Here is a 6,640-nt window from a genome sequence, read left to right on the forward strand (position 1 = left end):
AAATTGAAAAAGTGATCTTTTATTACGCTGAGTGGCAGAATGGATATTCGGATTATGATAATAATTTTGTCGAATTTCGTGAAAGCCTACCAAGATCTGGAGATTTTGATGATAATAAGCCAAAATTGGTTGTCGTGGACGATTTGATGCGGGAATCTTCGAATGGTGCAATAGTTGATTTATTTACAAAAGGAAGCCATCATAAAAATCTCAGTGTAATGTTTCTATCTCAAAATTTATTCCACCAAGGAAAAGGACAGAGAGACATTTCATTGAATACAAATTACATCGTCGTATTTAAAAATCCCAGAGATCGTGCACAAATTGCCCATTTGGCTCGTCAAATATATCCAGAAGATCCAAAATTTCTGCAAGAAGCCTATTTTGATGCAACGTCGGCAGCTCATGGCTATTTGTTGTTAGATTTGAAACAATCGACTCCTGAAAACTGTAGGTTTCGAACCAATGTATTCCCCAGTGATCCCCATCATTATGTTTATATTCCGCGCAAGGATCGCAATATAAAAGGAGGAGGGGCATCACGGAGTGTACCAGTCGTTCATGTGTGATGGCAACGAGAAGTCGTTCTGAAAGCGGCTCTGTTCGCAAGTCGCTTGGAGAAAAGAATACAGCCTTATTACACGCTCTCATCTACGCACCACCCAGGCTACGCCGGGTAATAATACAACACGCTAATAAAGATTTAATTCGCTGCATTTGCGAGTGTGCTTTAAATTTGTTACACGGAAATATTCCTTTGAAAAATTGTGAGAAATCAAAACTGTGCAAACATAAAAAACTATTGAGAAAACTTGCCGATAAAAAACAAAGTTTAAGCAGCAAGAAAAAAATCATTAATCAGAAAGGTGGTTCAATTTTGCCGATGGTATTGGGTCCTCTGATAAGCGCACTTATCTCAGCCATTGTATAAGGATGGAACATGCACGTAAAATGATTCTTGTACCAGAGGAGAGTGTGGAGCGTCTAAAAAAAAAAAATTCTTCACATGTTGATGCTCACCATGTTTTAACGGAATTGGCTAAAGAAATTCAGCCATCAGCGCAAATTCCAGGCACTGTTACAAGCAGATTAGATACCCAGCTATTGGAAATTTTAAATTCGAAAAGCCCTAGAGATGACCATGAAAAATGGAAGTTGTATAACGACGTTCTGAGGCGATATTTGTTTTATACAGAACAAACTAAAACGCCGGTGTTAGAAACGGAGATCCCCATCGAAACTGAAACCACCGAACGCTACGACCCAAAAGCTATTGTTGCTACTGTACCTAAAGTATATCAGCGAAAAGCTGCTGGCATACTAGAATACATTGACGCCATTGACACTGCTAACAGACTCAAATGGAACTCAAAAGGACAAGTGACTTTGGATGGACAAACATTTCCTGGTGTCAATATTGTGGATCTCATACAAGATGTTGTCAGAGCACGGAAAACATATTCAGCTAAAGGATGGGAACATTTTGCCGTTTATCTCCAAAGTCTGAACACCCCTCGGGAGTTTCTGGGTAATCCCAAGTTTTATCAGCCTCCACCAGCATTGCCAGACATTACGAATCGGAGAGAACCTGAAATTTCAGAGGAAGAGAGTTCTGTAGACCAAGATAGAAGAAGGAAAAGCTATACACCACGCACTCCTCCTGTACATCGTCCCCGTAAAAACTCGAAAAGACCACGGCTAAGTCCTTCCTACACCCCGAAAACCGACAAAGTTACATCATGGCTTCCGTTTTGAACAATGAAAAACTATCGAGGACATATTTTAACCTTCCAGAGCCTGAGGCATATACAAGGGCTCGAAATATTTTGTCAAAATATAAGAAAGAAATACCTGAAAGTGAAATAAAAAATTGGCTTAATGGTCAGAACACTTATACCCTTCATAGACCCATTAAGCGTAAATTTCCGCGTCTTCATTATACAGTAACCAACATTGATGATGTGTGGGAGGCTGACTTAGTTGAATTGAGATCATTAAAAACATATAATGATGGGATTTCATATTTACTTGTAGTTATTGATGTCTTGAGTAAATTTGCCTGGGTAGAGCCATTGAAAGACAAATCAGCATCACAGGTTCTTGAAGCTTTCAAACGTATAATGGATACAAATGGAGGGCGCATTCCTGTTTCGATACAAACGGACAAGGTAAAAGAATTTATGGCCAACAGTGTCCAAAAATTTTTTTCTGATAAGAAAATAAAATTTCGTGTTGCACGTAATCCCGACATAAAAGCTGCAGTTGTGGAGCGCTTCAATCGGACATTGAAGGAACGTATGTGGCGTTACTTTACACATAGTCGAACATCTAAGTATACAGATGTTTTGAAACAAATTGTCGAGTCTTATAACAACTCGCGACATTCTTCAATAAAGATGGCGCCTGCGGCTGTGACTATGGATAATGCACCATACGTATGGCGTAATATACAAAGTCGATTCAAGACGGAGAAACCACGTAAAGAATCCTTTAAATATAAAGTTGGTGACTATGTACGCATCAGTCGAACGAAAGGCATCTTTGAGAAAGGATATGAAACTAATTGGAGTAAAGAAATATTCAAAATAACGAAAGCCGTTTTCAAACAATCATTGCCGATATACGAGTTGATGGATTTTGCTGACGAACCAATTGAGGGATTTTTCTACGAACCAGAATTGGTGCTTGTCAATAAACCAACGGACAAGGACGAGTTCATAGTGGAACGTGTCATACGCTCCAAGGGAAAAGGAAAAAATAAGCAGGTTCTTGTTCATTGGGAAGGATATCCTGATAAGTTTGATTCTTGGATACCTGCTGCAGAACTGCATGCAATTGGGAAAAAATGAAGAGAAACGAATTTTATATGGTGCTCCCCAGCAACAGCAGCATGAGCTATCATCCTGATAATACAGCATCGAAATTCACGACCTTGCTTCCAAAACAAGTTGAACTGGAAGGAGAATGGGTAGTGGGTCTGAGTGAAATACAGTTTCCTTGCAATTTTTTACATATACGTGATGGAAAAGATTCTCCAATCAATTTCGTTAGTAATTCAATCGACAAAAAGACCAAGACAAACTCGGTACAAACATTTTTTCTACCTACTGCAGTTTTCAAAGATATAACAGATTTAGTGGGGTTCATGAATACTTTTCTGTCTTTGAGTACTCATATCCGATTTGAATATTTAGCGCAACAAGGTTTTGTGAAAATTGTAAAACACTGCAACTCCAGGAACTGCACTAGCACAGTTCATGCAATAGACTTTTCCGATAAAGTATCCGATATGTTGGGATTTGAGAGACGTATACACAGCCTCACAAACGCCAGGCCGTATTGTCAAGGATCTTTACCCGCAAGTTTGGCCAGAGGTTTACCTGCGAATTTGTTCATCTACAGCGATCTTTGTGTACCCTCCGTAACAGGTGACGTGCAGTCATCTCTGTTACGAGTGGTACCATTCAGCGCTTCTACGTATAGCTATGGGGCCATGCACTGTACTACGTTTTCCACTCCTCATTATATTCCGTTGATGAGGTATTCATTTCGCACAATTGAAATAGATATAAGATGCAATCAGGGTGATATGATTCCATTCGAGTATGGTCCTTTGAACGTGACACTTCATTTCAAGAGGATTGATTGACTAAAAAATGAGCCCGTACATTGCATATTACGCAAACCAAGCTGGTGGAGGAACAGTGGACCGATATAATGATTTTGGAAGGATATTCGTTGGAAGTCCTTATCAACGAGGTCATGGAATTGGTGCTTTCCTTGGAGGTCGGTTTCGACGCATTCTGCCCTATCTGGGAAGCGCAGCCCGAGCTGTCGGTAAAGAAGCTCTCAATGCGGGTAGTAACAGAGCAGAATGTAAATTGTCTGTTGTACGCCGAATATGACAATTTGCTAGAAATTGATTCCACAAGGCAGGTTATTGTCGACTACAGTGGATGAAAATGGAGGACTACTTAATGGGCGCGCACTATAAGATTGCATTAGTTGCATCCAGCCTGCTGAACGAGGCCCACGCTAATTTCCCGGATTACCGTCGTTCTATGAATACACTTGAGCTCCTGGAGGTATTACCGCATACAGATGCATGCATTGGAGGTGTCTACCCTGCCGACCGTGTCCCCTGGACATGGCCCCGACCCTGTGCTATCATCATCAACACCGACAACCACAATCAGGCCGGAAGTCACTGGGTTGCCGTTCACCTCGGTTCAAATAGGCGAGGAATCTATTTCGACAGCTTCGGAATGCCACCCTTCGATACAAGAATCTCTCAGCGCCTTAAACGAAATTGCAATGTTTATGAATGGAGCCAGAGAAGACTCCAAGATATATCGTCTGATGTTTGTGGGCAGTACTGCATTACTGTGCTTCACTGGTTGTTCAATGATCGGTCTTTACAGTCCTTTCATAAACTATTTACTTCAGACACAAAACGTAACGATCGCATTGTTATGAAAATGTTCAACAAAATTATTCATAAACACAATTGTAATCGTCGAAATTTAAGTAAACCTTTTCAGAACTTGTCTGGTAAAGGTAGTTTGCATTGTAGCCAGCGGTCTTTAAAAAATATATTCCATTTGCATTAATTTACTAATAATAATAATAACAATAATTTTGATTACTACTATTTTTTAAATCCCTAATATTATGTACCACCCCTCATACAAGTATAATTTCTGAATAAATGCTTTATATACTCAATAAATTATGTATTACATATATATTTCATTTTGCCCATATATACCGACATTTCCCACGCCATCCACTTTCCCCCCACTCCCGCCCTTTTGAATCACGTGACCCTTACCGCCCATTTTCCACCCACGCTCCCGTTTGGATCACGTGACCGTTACCCCCCACCCGCCACCCACTTCCTGTCAAACAAAAACATTCCTTTGGGGACCCTCACCCCAGGTGGTCCTCAGCGCGGCGACGTCCTCCTCAAAGGACAATGGGGAAAACGTGTTCGGACACGTCTGGAAAAAGGGGGAAGGGGGGCGATTCCTGGAAGAAAATTCGCCAATCGTGCCCACTTACTACTCCTATTCCTTCAGCTCTGTCATTATTGCATCGATCTATGGGAACACTCTCTACACCGTTTTCGACATCAAACATGGAAAAATTTAACGAATTTTCATTATTTTCCTTGAACTTGTTGAAGACATCCAACTAAATGTCCCCAGGAATTTATTTATTCAAATTTTCCAATCATTTGAAAAATTCATTCTATCTTTTATATATTTTTGAAAAAAAAAACTTGAACAAATATTTGAGAAAGATTTTAAAGAAATACTTTAACCAGATTCCAAATAATTATTTCAAATAGTTTTTGAATCGATTTTAAATAATTTTTTCATGAATGACGGACAAAATTACAAATATTTTTTAAATCGTTATCTAACGTGCGATTATTCATCTGAGAAGTTATTGAATTTTTGAAGAGGTCGACTTGTTTCGTTTGCAAAATATTTTAACTCGGATTTTTCAACTCGAAAATATTGGATTTGAGGATTTTTTTTTCACATATTTTTGATTAATACATCAAAATTTTTATCTTTATTTTATAAATAAATATTTATAAATAAATAAATAAATAAATAATTTGGTTTTCCCTTGCTTTGGGTAAATTGCCTGGGTCATTGAATGAATAATAAATATTCGCACATTTTTCAGCATTTTTTCTCCGGTTTTCTCTGATAATTTTCATTGTCATAATGTCTGGTAAAATTTTACGAATAATTACAGGTCCCCTCTGTCTCCAGTACGACTAATCGACAATTGACAATTAACGATACGGAAATATTATGGAGTTCCTTGAGTGAACCCCTGATGTCTTAATTAATTGTTTACGTTTCCACCTGAATTGATGAAATTTAGGCGATGATATTGAATAGTTTCTACGTATTTATGAGAATAAATAAACTGATTAAAAATCGTCGAATATCACTTTATCGATCCCCAGTGATTGACGATTGATGGCTTTTCGTTTTGCCCCACTCTGCCGTTATTATTAAATTATCTTATTATTTAAATTTATCACAAGATACGACATAAATATTATTAAAACTACATGTCTCAAATGTAAAAAGTATAAATAAATATATACATAAATTTTGAATCTATTCAATATTTATTTATGTTCAACACATATTTTTTATTTTATTATATTTGATATTGATTAGATGTTTTATAATAAATATTAGTAAAATAATTATTTAACTAAGATTATTTGAGATGTAACAATGAGCCACTTAACAAATTCTTCTTAAACCAATTGTTTAAACGTATCAATGAATCTATCATTCAATATAAAATCTTGTGGCTCCGTTCAGCGCTCGGACTTTTATTACTATTCTTTGAAAACAAAACGGTCAACCGATTCAATTTTTTTTCAGGCATTCAATGATGCGCCTTCCATCTTAAACAATTTTTATTTATAAAATTATAGAGACGTTAATTTTTAAAAATGCTGATCCGTCGCTCTTCCTTTGACCACGAGAAAAGCTGTCAAAATTAAACAAATTTCCATGTCAACTTTAAAACAAACAATTTCAAACATTAAGTCATCATTTTGCAGCTATTTATTTAAATTATTCACTATAAAAATTTAAAAAAA

The sequence above is a fragment of the Diachasmimorpha longicaudata genome, chromosome 19 (genome assembly GCF_034640455.1).
Source record: "Diachasmimorpha longicaudata isolate KC_UGA_2023 chromosome 19, iyDiaLong2, whole genome shotgun sequence".
Lineage (NCBI taxonomy): Eukaryota > Metazoa > Arthropoda > Insecta > Hymenoptera > Braconidae > Diachasmimorpha > Diachasmimorpha longicaudata.